The sequence below is a fragment of the Hemicordylus capensis genome, chromosome 7, assembly GCF_027244095.1.
Source record: "Hemicordylus capensis ecotype Gifberg chromosome 7, rHemCap1.1.pri, whole genome shotgun sequence".
Classification (NCBI taxonomy): domain Eukaryota; kingdom Metazoa; phylum Chordata; class Lepidosauria; order Squamata; family Cordylidae; genus Hemicordylus; species Hemicordylus capensis.
Genome location: NC_069663.1, coordinates 18,296,783 through 18,312,198, shown reverse-complemented (window position 1 = coordinate 18,312,198; position 15,416 = coordinate 18,296,783). Strand labels below are relative to the sequence as shown.

Below are 15,416 nucleotides of genomic sequence, written 5' to 3'. Positions count from 1 at the left end.
GCGATCCCAGATATGGCTGGAATCCTCCAGTGGGGGAGGAGGCAGAAGCCCCAGGCCCTGCAGTGCCACGGAGTGCAACCGAGTGATGGATAGCATCACCTGCAACCTTTGCCACCTTACCTATTATTCAGTGAGTGGTGCACATATTAAAACTGATGTAATTTGATGTATATACTCTGTGTGTATATATAATATAAATCATAGGCACATAGATAGCTGCCCTACACCAAGTCAGAACATTGGTTTATCTAGTTCAATATTGTCTCCTACAACTGGGAGCAATTCACCCGAGTTTCAGACAAAGGGTATTTCCCAGCCCTACCTGGAGATGCTGCCAGGGATTGAATCTGGGAACTTTTGCATGCAAAGCAGATGCGCGACCACTGAGCTATGACCCCATCCCACTAAAACAGGCCTGCTCAACTTTGGCCCCTGCTGTTTTTTGACTACAATTCCCATAATCCCCAGCCTTTAAGGGTCTTACATCTCTCAGACCCTCTGATGCTCACCTCCCTCCTCTATCAAAACTGATCATTTATGCATACTGTTTGCTCCTTATATTCTCCCCCTCTATTTTAAACATTTTATTAAAGCCTACTGCAGGGGCAGGAAAACGTAGCACTTCCGATGCTGCTGAACTACAACTCCCATCATCCCCAGCCACAACAAAAGAGCCAGCGTGGTGTAGTGGTTAGAGTGCTGGACTAGGACCGGGGAGACCCGAGTTCAAATCCCCATTCAGCCATGATACTTGCTGGGTGACTATGGGCCAGTCACTTCTCTCTCAGCCTAACCTACTTCACAGGGTTGTTGTGAGGAGAAACTCAAGTACGTAGTACACCGCTCTGGGCTCCTTGGAGGAAGAGCAGGATATAAATGTAAAAATAAAAAAATACATGAATTGTGGCTGTGGATGACTGAATAATGCAAGTTGTAGTTCAACAACATCTACCTTTGCCCAGCCCTTGTCTAATGGAATTAATGCATAGTAATGGCCTAGGTTTCCTGCTACATATAGCCCTATTTGGAAATGCCAGGGAGAGAACTTGGAGCCTTCTGCATGCAAGCAGGCAGGCACTCTTCCCAGAGTGGCCCCATCCCCTAAGGGAAATAACTTGCAGAGCTCACACAGGCAGTCTCCCATTCAAATGCAAACCAGGGTGGACCCTGCTTAGCAAAGGGGGCTTGCCACCAGAAGACCAGCTCCCCTCTCTATCAAGTTCTGCTAGTGCTTGTGCCCTTGCTGCCCTTGCACAACACGGAGAACAGACCCGGGTTGTATTAGGATAGCTGTTGCACAACGCTAGTCCAGAACGCAGGCTCCAGACAACATGGACTTCAAATCCTATACAAGCGCAATGCAGAGTCGGCTATACAAGCAATACAGTGCTAGGAGTATTACAGGAGTCCAACATCCTCGCATAAGCACAACGCCAGTCTGCATTGTCGGTCTCTGATCTCTTGCAATGTGGAGATGCCAGAATTTTAAGCTTTAAACCAGGGATGCCCAACTTTGTGGCATGCCAGCTGTTTATGGACTACAACTCCCATAATCTCCAGCCACAGCGGCCAATAGTCAGGAGTCCCAGTTCCACATCTGCAGGAGGGCCAGAGCGGTGCAGCCCTGTTCTAAGTCATTATTTAAGTCCACATGGGCGAACGTGGGCAGAGTGTCAGGCTAGGACTGGAGAGACCCGGGTTCAAATCCCCATCCTGCTATGAAGCTCACCTTGGCTTGACCACTCTCTCTCAGCTTAACCTACCCTACAAGGTTGTTTTGACAAAAACGGCAGAGAGGACCTTATTTGCCACCCTGAGCTCCTTGGAAGAAAGGTGGCATTAGAAGTGTAGTTAATAAAATGAGGCACCAAAGGCCATGTGTATCTAAAAATAAGCCCCAGAAATCTCTGCAATGCACTGGAGTTTGCTGGCAGACACTAATGTGGTAAGTGAAGGTTGGAACTTTTTGGTGGGGGGGGGGGGTCTTAATGAAAAATTCATGCTTTATGCCCATGTTTCCTTAGGGAGCAAATTCCAGAGTTATAGCCAGCCCCAATTAGTCTGTTTCAGCAAACACACAGACAGAAACTTGAGGCAACCTAAAAATAATAAATCTGTTCGTCTTCCAGGTGCACAGAGCTCTTTTTTGTGTGCACGGTTCCTGAGGCAGGTCCATCTCATGCTCTTAAAAACAATGCAGCTAGATTCGGGCAGGCACAAACAGGCCCTCGCACCTCATGTGACTTAACCGATGCCTACTGCAATCATGATCACTCTGCTATTTGACAGGCTTTGAAGCAGGATAGAGAAATTAACTATTACCGACATCAGCGGATTAAAATCCAATCCCTGAAAAACTTGCAGCAACATACTTAAAAGCTCATCTGGGTTTCTTTACAAGGGCCCTAATATGATTAGCTCCACCAGCAGAACAATTATAAAATTCTAACCAAAAACAGAGGAATGGAATCTGAATAGTTTTCTAATTAGAATCGCCCACAGATTTCAGTGCAGGCTGAGATCATATTCCTCGTAAATTTAATTCTCAAACCAGAAGGCAATCAGGGCTGTTTCCTAAGCTACGTTCCCCCTTTTGAGACTATCAATTATTGTAACAGTCAAAAGGATAAAAATGTAATGTGGGAATGAGGAAATGCATCCATTTGGTTCCTTAGACATATATGGAAATAGGAAAGTGATGAAGCATATAGTTTTAAAATTGTTTAGTTAAGCTTTGGCTTCCACCTTCCTCAAGCAAACACAGTTGCAGTTTAAATCACAGCTGTGTTACTGAGGAAAGTGGACACTGAAATGTTTAATTAAACAGTTCTAAAACTCTCTTTTTCATCACTCGCCTATTTAAATGTATTATAATTAAGTATTGGACAATGCTGTAAACTTTCAGGATCTAGAGGCTACTTGTTTGCAGTACTCTTTAGCTGCTTTTGTGATCCGTATGCACAGGGACCCACAATTTTAGGGTTTGCTCACTAACCGGTCTTTATTTGTGGTTGCCACCAATCTCCCTCTTTGCAAGTTCCAGGTTCAACCCCTGGCAGCATCTCCAGGTAGGCTACGAAAGACTCCTGCCTAAACCTTTGGAGAAACCACTGCCAGTCTGTGTAGACAATGCTGAGCTAGATGGACCTATGGTCTGATTCAGTATAAGGCAGCTTCTTATGACCCTATGTTCAACCATCCTTTGTCATACTGGTCTCTGGGGTAACCCGGAGAGACCATATTATGCCTGTTTTGAAACAGTTACACTGGCTGCCGATACGTTTCCGGGCAAAATCCAAAGTGCTGGTTATTACCTTTAAAGCCCTGAACGGCTTAGGTGCGAGTTATCTTAGAGAGTGCCTTCTTCTGCATAATCCGCACCGCACGTTAAGGTCATCTGAGGAGGACACTCTCCAGTTACCACCGGTTTGTCTGGTGGAGACTCAGAGGCGGGCCTTCTCTGTAGCTGCTCCTGGACTGTGGAATGTACTCTCTGCAGAAATCCGTAATTTGAGATCATTACTGTCCTTCAGGAGAGCCCTTAAAACCTATCTGTTTGGCCTGGCCTTCCAGGGTTTTTTAATGATCGACAAACTGTTTTACATTGTTTTAAACTGCTGCCCTGGTTCTCCAGGGTTTTTTTTTTTTTTAGCTGTTTGAATTGTTTAATTGGTTTTATTCTGTTTTTATGGTTTGATTTTAACTGTTAACTTGTTTTAATTGTTTTTACCTTGTAGTAAACCACCCTGGGCAGTATATAAATCGAATGAATGAATAAATAAGATAGTTCTGAAGAAAAGGTAGACCACTAGATGAGAACCCCACAGACAAAACCAGCAATGCCTGACACCTACGCTGCTATGTTGTACCAGACACATTTCTTTCTTTTTAGGATAATGGGGACATAGCTCAGTGGAATAGCTTCTACTCTGCATGCAGAAGGTCGCACTCCCAGGTTTGATCCCTGGCAGCATCCCTAAGCAGGGCTAGGAAATACTCTTGCCTGAAATCTTGGAGAGCTGCTGCCAGTCAGTGTAGACAATACTGAGCAAGATGGACCAAAGGTCTGACTCAGTAGAAGGCCACTTCCTATGTTCTTATTGCCTCTTGCTCATGGGCTTCCTGGAGGCATCTGGCCAGCCACTGTGGGAAACAGGATGCAAGTCTAGAGTCTAGACAGATCCTTGGTCCAGCAGGGTGGTTCTTGTGTTTTGTTTTTAGTACTCAGCAACCCACTGCCAAGAAATCAATATGACCCAGCAGCAGTAGCAAAGATCCTGCAAGACACGCATATCCACCGATGCTCTTTCATTGCTCATCTCTTTCTAAGCTCGCCTCCTTCTTTTGTGAGGTCAGCACTGCGACTTTTGAGCATTTGGTACTAACAAGAGCTGGGATCTTCGTTCCCTCAAGATGCAAGATGGGGCTCTCTCATACACCCATGCCGATTGCTAATTATATTAGAAGAGAAGAGAAGAGGACAGTAGGCTCAAGATGAGTTTCTAATATGCTGAACAAGTTTCTGCTCACCGTGCAAAAGATTAATTAAGTACATGTAGCATTTACAAGGAGCATGACCACTTGTCCCGTAGGCAAAGTCTCAAAAACAGGTCAAAGTTATATAATTAATAAGAGTATTTATGCAAACAGTAATTTTTAAAATGTCAAAAACAATACAATCTCACAAGTGTGCAATAACATTTTAAAAATATAGTGTGCAATGTCCAATATGTAATATAGAGTCTCTCTCTCTCACACACACACACACACACACGTGTCAGTTCTTCTCCACAGTAAATAAACAATTTGCCAGTAATAAACTGTTGGCCAGACACGTTTCAACTTCCCCTGGTCCTTACTATCTATTTATCTACACACACACACACACACACACACAGAGACACACACACACCCCTACGTACCTACCTACACACAGACACACAAAAAACTTTAAAAATCTTCTATCGCAAACTTGGGGAGCTTTTTATGAATTGTTTTTGATACTTTTAAATTGATAGTTGAAGAAATACTATTATATAACTTGGTCTTGGTTTCGAGAACTTTCCTTATTAAGCTACCATTTGAATAAATACTTTTATTTATATGGGAGAGCATCCACTTTGTCTGCAGAAGGTGCCAGGTTCACTCCCTGGCATTTCCAGGTAGGGCTGTAGAAAAATTCCTGCCTGAAACCTTGGAGAGCCTTTGCCAGTCAGTGTAGACAATACTGAGCGCGATGGATCAGTGGCCTGATTCAGTAGAAAGGAGTTTCCTAGGTTCCAAAATACTCAGATTGCAATGCTGGTTGGAAGTCACCTTAAGTGGCGCAGTGGGGAAATGCTTGACTAACAAGCAGAAGGTTGCCGGTTCGAATCCCCACTGCTACTAAATCGGCAGCAGCAATATAGGAAGATGCTGAAAGGCATCATCTCATGCTATGCGGGAGATGGCAAAGGTAAACCCCTCCTGTATTCTACCAAAGACAACCACAGGGCTCTGTGGGCACCAGGGGTTGAAATCAACTTGACAGCACACTTTACCTTTTGCCTAATACTTGGAAAGACCACTGACACCTTGGAGAATGGCTTCCAGTCAAAGTAGACAGTTTCAGGCAGATGACTGGCTGAAATCATGGAGAGCTGCTTCCAGTCAGAGCGGGCAAACCTGAACTCAATGGACCAATGGTCTGACTCAGTAAAAGGCAGCTTCATGTCTTCAATAGGGGTCTATTTTAAGAGGACCATTGTCAGGGGTAAGTGGTACATGCCCTCAGGCCGATTTTACAGACCCAAGGAGTTTGCAACCCACAGAATTGTCTGCATCGTGAAATGCCTAGATCGGAATCAAGACATGCAGTGACCAATCCTGAATCACAAATTGGGGTGGGAGTGGGGGGGATACAAGATCTCAAAACATTACTAATGTGGCCATGCACATCGCCTTATGAGTCGCTAAGGTCAAGAGGGCTACCATGTCAGAACAGCGGAGTGGATTCTTTTGGTTTGCCAACACAACTGTGTATCTTTACTCCACCGCTCAATATTCACTTTCAACATGTTGCCTTCGTGCCCACAAGTTACGAGGCACTTCTGTGATCAGTTTGAGTCAGTTGGAAAGTTTCACCAAATATACCGCAGGCTTCTGAAGAGATAATATCAAGATGGCGATCAATTCAGAGTGGATTTACTCAGTCGCTGTTGCCCACACAACTGTGCACAGAAACAGAGGAAGCTGCTTTATACGGAGTCAGATGGTCAGTCCATCTAGCTCAGTATTGTCCACACTGACTGGCAGCAGCTCTCCCAGTTTGCAGGCAGGCGTCTCTTCCAGCCCTACCTGGAGATGCCAAGGATTAAACCTGGGACCCCCTACATATAAGCAGATGCTCTCTCAGAGAGCTATAAGCCCATCCTCCTACAGTGTTCACATGTAGTCTCCCATCTGAATGCAAACCAAGGCAGATCCTGCTTAGCAAAGGGGACAATTCATTTTTGCTACCTCAGGACCAGCTCTCCTTGCAGAGAGAGCAGACTGCCCTGGGGCCCCATATGATACTCTTGTTATCCCCCTTTATTTGTTCAGTTTCCAGGCAGGCCTGACTCATTTTATCTTAATTTATGTCTTGCTGATGTTAATGTGGGTATTACTAAACTGGCTGCTAAATTTTTATATGGGGCTATGAAACTGACCTCTCATCATGGGGTTCTATGAAGCCGATTGTGTATCTTTTAGTTATTTTATGCTGTATATTTATGCCTGGTAACAGTCTAAAGTTTTAGTTTTGTTTGGCTTATGGCCGTAAACAAAATGATTCTGATTCTACTCTTGTTATCAAACGTAAACAGCAAGCCAGAACCTTAATCAAAAACCACAATCAAAACAAAACATACAGAAATGGATCTGAATCAAAGCTACAAGTAACTGTTAAGTACAAACTGTAATCAAAACATACATTAGATGCGTTTTCCAGATAACAACTCATTTCAACACTTATTGAACTTCAACACTTATCGAACCTGGCATCTCCACGTTAGGGATGAGAGAGACTCCTGCCTATAACCTTGGAGAAGCTGCTGCCAGTCTGGGTAGAGAATACTGAGCTAGATGGGCCGATGGTCTGACTCTGGTATATGGCAGCTTCCTATATTCCTATGGTGCTCAAACATCTGCTATTTGACTCAGGAGTGGCTTACTACGAGAACAACTGAAAATCTCAGGTACAGCTGGTTGCTGTCCTGCTAACATCTTTTACCAGATCTTCCTCCCAGACACAGAATGCCTCCTCAGATTTTGCCTAATGAAGAGATCCGTGCAAATCACAAGTATACAACCAAGACGGGTAATTGTTGATGCAAGAACTCAGCCCTGCCCTTCAGGATCTCCCTCACAGCCTTCTTCTACGGAGCCTTATTATGCAAACCAAATGCTCAAGATTCTTTATCACCTCCTCCCCAGTGCCAAGAGCAACAGACCCTCTGGTTGGGCTCTCAGGTCTTCATGCATCTCAGGCCCATGTTTCCATGGGCCTCGTCTGGGTTCCCACACGCAAGCCAGAAGCTGAAGTGCACAGGACCCACGAAGAGTTTGGATGAGCCACAGAGCTGTCTGTCGAACAAACCACAATGTCAACAGATGCAAGCTGGAAGAAGTAAGGCTATGAGGACGTACATGCAGTCAGGTCACCTTAGGAACATAGGAAGCTTGTACAGAGTCAGACCACTGGTCCATCTAGCTCAGTATTGTCTACACAGACTGGCAGAGAGCTAAGCTTGTTCTCAAGCAGAGGATACTTGATGTGTCTCATCAAGAACACATTTATCTGATAGATCTGTTTACAGTCTGCACTTATTTATTTATTACATTTTATATTCCGCTCTTCCTCCCAGGACTACAACTCCCATAATTCCCAAGCAAAGGCTACTGCATCTGGGGATGCTGGGAGTTGTAGTCAACAACACCTGGGAATCCCTGTTAGAGGAAATACTGCCTACACATGGCGACATTCAAACGGAAACCAGACGTGATGAGTTTCTTGCCTTTTTTTGGTCTGTGTGTGCTAAAGGTGATGACCCTTCAATTCATCTGAGAATATGGTCCCCGTTGAAAACAAGTTCAATTGATGACCAGGGCTGTACGTATTCCGACACCATCACATGTTTCTGATGTTCACTCCCATGCGCCCTGTCTTGGTTCATGCGCAGGAGTCAGCCGCTGAGGAGCGCAGAAGGGGGAGATCCCGACGCAAACCCTTGCTACTCACTGCAGTGATGAGGGGGTTAAAGAGTCCTGTGCCCTCAGCTTGTACCCCATCAGATGTGCTCTGCAGTTTCCTCTTCAGGTCCCCATGGGCCCATGTAGTTTACTCTTCAGCCCCTCATTTCCAATGAGAAAATCAGTCACAATTAATAATTAAGGAAGCCAGAAACCCTTGGCCTCCTTCACTTGCAGACAATAGCCTCGCCGCAGCCCAAGTACTAAATTCCATAGAACTTACGGAAAACAAATGCACATTTCATCAGAAAGCATGTGCTGGCTTCCTCTGATCCTTCCCAACAGGCCTGTTCCCTAGTCAGCCCTGAATGGACAACAATAGACTAGAAAGGGCAATAAACATACTCCGATTCACACCCAAAGCTGCCTCCGTGAGCAAGGAAGATGGTTTCGTTTTAGCAAAGTTGAAAATTCCTCAGAGTAAATTGAGCAAAAGCATCTCTGCCCTTGGGGTGAAGTCTGATTAAAATAAGTCTTTCTGACGCAGAAGAATTCTCGGCTTGTTACTACATTTAAAGATTCCCAGCTCAACCTGCACGTACAGAAGTTCAGCCTTATGCCTGCCACTCGCTATGCACCTTCACAACAGTGCCGGCAAAACAAGACTGATATCTTACACTGTCCAAACCATTCAATAGTCAAAGGAACAACCCCTTAGCTCCCAAAAAACAAATATTTTCCTGCTCAAAAATGAGCTCTTGCATCTGCAGCCTGCAACACAGTTTCTGTCTTGACAAATATTTATGTTATTTCAGGGCATTCACTTATCTCAGCCTAGCCTACCTCACAGGATTGTTGTGAGGATAACCATTATTATTACATTTTATATCCCGCTCTTCCTCCAAGGAGCCCAGAGCTATGTACTACACACTTGAGTTTCTCCTCACAACAACCCTGTGAAGTAGGTTAGACTGAGAGTAAAGTGACTGGCCCAGAGTCACCCAGCTAGTATCATGGCTGAATGGGGATTTGAACTCGGGTCTCCCTGGTCCTAGTCCAGCACTATAACCACTACACCACGCTGGCATAACCATGTATACACTACTCTGGGCTCCTTGGATGAAGATCGGGATAGTAATGTAAATAAAAATGAAATGAATGCTGACTGCTATGCTAGGTTTATTATTAATTTATTTAAATTTACAGTTTTAAAAAAATACAGCCACAAATGTTGGGTTGGAGAGAACAAGTTCCCTTCAACTGTAGCTATACCAACTGTAGGTCCCAGCTGAGTTCGGGTGAGGATGGTTTGCGTCCCCACATGGGGCTCTTTGGACTTAGGACCTCAATCAATGCTTCTACCTCAGACAGTATGGTGTAGTGGTTAGACTATGATCAAGAAGCCCCACATTCAAATCCCTATCCCGCCATGAATTTCACGGGGTAGTCTTAGGTAAGTCATTATCTCTCAGGCTAGCCTACTTCACAAGATTCTTGTGAGGTTAAAAAGAAGGGAGAAGAAGCACAGATGTTTCCAGAGCTCCCTGGAGAAAGAGCAGGCAAAAAAAAATGCAATTAAAAAATAATTCAGCATTACAGAAATGCAAACACTATCGAAAAAAGAATCATATACATTCCTGAATCTCACTTTTACCACCTGGTCAAAAACATAGCAGCATAGAGCATATCTTCCTAATGCTAAGAATTTTGCTGTCAGATTTCATTATCTACGCGTTATTCATTCTCCAGAATTCCTACAACAAGGCTTCACGTCCTCCTTGGAATTCATGCACCCCATCTAGCATTTTCATCAGAACTATATCTGCAATTATCAACAAGACAATCTAAGATTGCAACCTTCCCCCACCCCCAGCAAGGCTTCCTATAATTTTAAGAACTACATAAGAGGCAGAAATTCAACAAGTGCAGCTACTGTTGGTATGGTAGTAAGACCAATCAGGGAGGCCACATCTGTTGAATTTCTACCAGTCATTGCTGTCAAAGTCACCAAAGCCCTACCAGGAAGGTGAAAAGTGACAACCCTAACTCTGTCCCATAAGGCTCAGAGCAGATAGCATTTTTCTTCCTCACTAAAAGTTCAGCAACCCTTGGAGGTATGTTGCTATTACTCCAGTTTTTTAATCTATAAAACTAAGTCCAAGGCAAAGTGACTTGTCCAATAGTGACTTGCCCAGGTAACTGACTCGCCTGAAACACAGGTTTCCCAGCATCATTTATTTTTGCCTTGCACCCCAAAGGACACTTCCTCAGGCCTATATCCCTTGGATTTCAATGGGCTTCAACTTTCAAGCAAGCAGATGTGACTGCAATATTTTAGTCCAATCCCAGGCACATTCATTCAGAAGCAAGTCACACTGAGTTCAAGGGAGCTTATGCTCAGCAAATGTGCCGTAGACAGGAGTCTCAGTGAGTTCCACAGGGCTTTCTTCTGCATAGACATGCATGGTGCTACGTACGGTTGGAGCATTGCGATTCTGACCAAGGGAGACCAAATTTCAGATCTCTGTTCAGACACAAAGCTTACTATTACCTTGGGTCACTCATGAAGTGCCTCTCAAAACGAACTCACAGGACAGTCATAACAAGAAACAAAGCCTTACCAGTGGGGCCCCAACTGTCTCTCACAGCCCACCTCACAGGGCTGTCATGAGGATACAACCATGGACACAGCCCTGGGTTCTTTGGAGGAACAGCATTGCCTTCATAATTTAGTTTCCACTGTTTTACTACTCAGGGCCTTGTGGGAAATTTACTTTTTTTTAAAGTAACACAACAGAAGCAATATCAAGTCTTTCGACAGGGAATCTCAACAAGAATTCAGCCACCAAGGCTCACTGGGGCAACTGTGGGTCCTAACTGCCTCTCACAACCTACCTCACAGGGCTGTTGTGAGGATAAAAGTGGGAGGTGCCTATGCACGCACTTCTTTGGAGGATGGGCTGCATCCTCGTCATAACTGCGTCTCTGCTCGTTTACGACTCACTGCGGTGCACTTTTGAAGAAGTTGGCAACAACAGCCATAACAATACCAAGCCTTTTTCGGCAGGAAGCCTTCAGCAATGGGTGGCCAAGGAGGCCGCATTCCAAGGCGCATTTCCCGGCGGCCAAGCCGGCTTCCTTCCGAGTAAACACGCCTAGAATCGGCCTCCGAGGCGCCCTGGCCCCATTCAGCCCTCCGCCGTGGGGCAACGCGGCGGAGCGGCTTCCTAGAGGCATTTCCTTTGGAGGAAGGGCCGGGCCTTCTCCTCCCGCGGCGGGGAGCGAGAGAGAGAGAGAGTCACCCGGGGAGAAACTTGGGAAGTTCCTGCCGAGCCCAGAACTCCCTCCTCCTCCTCGCGCGCGCACACGCACGCACGCTCTCCTTGCTCTTCCAAGCGGAGACCTCCTCGGCTGCAAAAAGGAAAAGGCAACCGGGGCTGGGAGAGCCGCCGCCGCCGCCGCGGGGACCTTGCTCAGCTTGCTGCTGCAGGCAGAGGCAGCCGCCTGCCTGCCGGTTCCCACCAGGCGCTCGCTCGGGTTTCCCCCGCAAGGGTCTCTCTCTCTCTCTCTCTCTCTCTCTCTCTCTCTCTCTCTGTGTGCGCACACTGGCAACTCGGAACAAAGCGGATGCCTCGAATTCCTTCCCAGCCCCAGCTTGGTTTTGGCAGCGCTGGAGCAGAAAAGGCGCAAGAGGAGGCGGCGGCGGCAGAGAGCAGAGCGCAAGAGGGCTGCCTGGAGCGCCCGCCGCTGCCGCCCTCCCCCTTGCATGACCCCCTCCCCAAGAGGACCCCCGCGCGCGCGCACACACACACACCCGCATCCTTCCCAGCAACCAGCCACCCGCTTACCGACTTCTCCTCCTCCTCCTCTCCAGATCCGCCAAGGAACTTGCCGGGAAGGAGAGCGCGCCGCGTCCTCCGCCGGGGAGTTTCTTCTTGCTGGGTGGCGGCGGCGGCGGCGGCTCCAGTCCCTGCTTCTCTTCCCTCGCCTGCCGCTGCCGGAGGCGACCCGGGCCCCCACTCCGCGAAGCGGGGCGGCCCACTCGGATCTGCTCGGAGGGGGCGTCCGAGCCGCGGGCAGCCGTGCTGGGACTCCTCCTGACAATGAGAGGCGGGGAAGCAGCAGCAGCCCGGGCGGGCCGGCGGCTTGACGTCAGGGGGAAGGAAGGGAGAGCGAGAGAGGCAGGCGCGGGGCGGGCGCAGGGAGGAGGCGGCGGCCTGAGAGCGCTTGGCTGGCCCCGGAGCGGCAAGCCCAGGCCGCCTCTGCTGGTGGCCACGGGGGCCGGGATAGCCACACGGAGCGGGCGCCCTCTCCCGCGTGCTAACACCCACCCTCTCTTCGCTCCCTGCAAAAAGGAACCCGTTGGCCCCTCCAAGACTGGCCAGTGCTACGTCTCTTTATTTTTAAAGGCGACCTTCAGACTCAGTTAGTCATGACGAAGGCGCTCCGTTGAAGTGAATGGGACTCAGCTCAGACGCCCCAGTCGGCCAGAATGCAGGGGCGTAGCAAGGTTGGAGTGGGCACAGAGACAAGATTTTAAAATGCCCCCCCCCCCCAGTAAAATTTATATCTATCTATCTATCTATCTATCTATCTATCTATCTATCTATCCTATGTGCCACAACAGAACATCATCCTACATTATTTTTTAAAAGGTTTTGTAACTTCTGGACGATGCAAGTCATTTAATGGTACTAGAGAACGACATGCTGTTCTGGTAGCTCCAGGTCTTAACACTCACATCAATTTTGGAGGATGGATACAACTGAAGGAAGCCCGGACGGGTGTGCGGCTGGGGGAGTCAGTCATGTGACTTGCCTCTGGGCCCCCCCCCCAAGGCATTGGGCCCCCAGACAACTGTCTCCCCTTGTCCTGTTATAGTTATGCCCCCACATGAAGGCCAATTTTCAGTGACATTGTGAGATGTTAAAATTAATTATCAAAAACATTAATGGAGACAACTTTTATGGATCTTTCCCCCTCTCAAGGGGCCCACAATTTTGACCCAGGAGAGTGCCCATAAAATAGGCCCTGTCCCTGCTCAATCAGTGGGGCAGCTGGAGTGCATGCCAGCCCCAAATAAATACCAAGTCCTCTCCTCTCCCTAAATCATTGTTGTTTTCAGGCTTCAATCCTGAAACTTGCAATCCTAGAGCTCTTCATGGATCCTGCTGTTTATGGTTCCTCCTGCAGGATACTCCTACTTTGTAAAGTAAAAGTAAAGTTGTGTGGCAGAGTCAGTGTCGACTCCTGGTGACCACACAGAGCCATGTGGTTTTCTTTGGGGCCCCCAAAAAGGCCCTGCAGGCCAGATCTGGACCCCAGCCCCTATGTTGTGGAAGCCTGGTCTAGTTGCTTGTAGGTGAGGACCCTCCTTGGGGTGCTTTTGCATAGATGACAGTTCTAGGAAAGTTCAAGAAATTAAACAATATGTCGTTCATATTCTCTGTTTTTATCTTTTAAAATGACTTTTAATTTGAACTTAATACTGGTGGTAGATTTTAACCTAACTTTTAATTTGTTTACTCAAATTGTTTAATTTTATTACTTCTATTGTATACGGTTTCTATTTTATTGTGAGCCGCCCACAGCAGTAGTGTACTAGGGGCGGGATATAAATATTTTCAGTAAATTATATATATGTGTGTGTGCGCGCGCGTGTGTGTGTGCACTTGCAAAAAGGAACTAAAGCAACAGGAACTAAAGCGTTAAAAATCTATTGGAAGCAATAACAGTTAAAATATTCAGAATTTCTTCTAAAAATACAAGAAATATATTTCAACTAGCTGACCCAGTGCAGAGCACCTGCGCCCCTAGTTCTCGCTGTGATTCCCCCACCTACAACCGATCTGGCTCCCTGCCCCATCTTCATTTTGTCTCCATCCCTTCAGCCATTCTCACCCCCCATCCCTTCAGCCAGTTCACTCTCCTTCTCCCCTCATCCCTTGTGCCGGTTGGTTCTCCCTCCCCATGCCTTTGGACAATTCGTTCTCCCCCCATCCCTTCAGCCAGATCGCTCTCCGCCTCTCCCCATCCCTTCAGCCAGTTCATTCTTGCCTACATCCCTTTGGCCCCGGTTTCCCCACCCGTGCTGCTGCCTGCTTGGCCGTCCTCCTTGCAAGGAGGCGGGCAGTTAGAGCCGGCTTGCAGTGGCACCGCCTCCTCCTCAACCTCCCTCCCTCGGCAGACTGTCTCAGAGAGAGGCTCCCCCTGCTGTGCTCTGCACTTCCCTGCCCTGCCAGGAAGTCTCACGAGAACTGCCATGTTCAGGATTAGCCACGGGTACGCCTTAGAGAATTATATATATAGATCTTTCAGCAGCATGTTCTGGTGTAAAAAGCAGTGCATTTGGCTAATTTAAGAGGTAGGATTGTTCATGCAGAACTTGGTATCCATAAGTAATCAGGAAATATATTCAGAATTTATTTTTAAAAAAATTATTTAAAACTTCCACCCAGCACATTCCTGTATAAAAAGCAGCTCATTCAGCTAATTTCAGTGGCAGGATTGTGTATGCAAAATCTGGTATCTGTAGGTCATCGGGAAGTATGACTTTATTTTGCACACCAAGAAACAAATTCTTCCAAATATATAATTGATGTCTATCCGGAAGAATTGATGTCTATCTCACGGAAGCCGGAGGTACTCTCTTCTTCAGCCTGGAGTACCTCATAGTGAGGCACTGTTTAAAATTTTGGAAATAAATTTAATAGAAATAAATTCAAAATTACCCCCTACACGTTGAGCAAAGAGGCACATTTTAAAGTGGGACTGGCTTATATTTAGCAGGGGGAGAGCAACTGGCCCTATCCAACCCTAGCACAGCGTCCCTCCAGTGACTGTTGCTGGTGTCTACCTGATGTTTCCTTTTAGACTGTGAACCCTTCGGGGACAGGAAACCATCTAATTTATTATTTAATAGTTTTTCTACATAAACAGCTTTGATAATTTTTGTTGAATAGTGGTATATACATATTCATAGTAGTAGTAATGCACAAGCATACAATAAAGCAATAAACGACACCTGGGACAGAAATGACAGCTAAAACAAACTCTTTTCCAAAAACAACTAAAACAAACTTTAAAAATGTAACAGCATTGTCGCTGCTGCTTTATTTATTTAGTATATTTGTATGCGGCTCAAAACTCACATCCTTGTTCTTGTTCTGTTGCCTTTCACAACAGCTGCTGATGCCACCTTTGTG

The 15,416-nt window shown here is 46.5% G+C and overlaps 1 protein-coding gene across 3 annotated transcripts in view; it reads right to left on the bottom strand.

Moving 5' to 3' along the window:
- LUZP1 (leucine zipper protein 1) overlaps positions 1-15,416 on the bottom strand; it is a 72,434-nt gene that overhangs the window by 53,703 nt on the left and 3,315 nt on the right. Inside the window, exon 1 of one of the 3 annotated variants that reach the window (XM_053266936.1) lies at positions 12,060-12,571. The exons of 1 other annotated variant lie outside the window; for it this stretch is intronic. The gene's annotated coding sequence lies outside the window, so the exon portion shown is untranslated. Of the gene's footprint in view, positions 1-12,059; positions 12,572-15,416 lie in introns of those variants that run through there. One more of the 3 variants, XM_053266938.1, reaches the window with a different exon arrangement.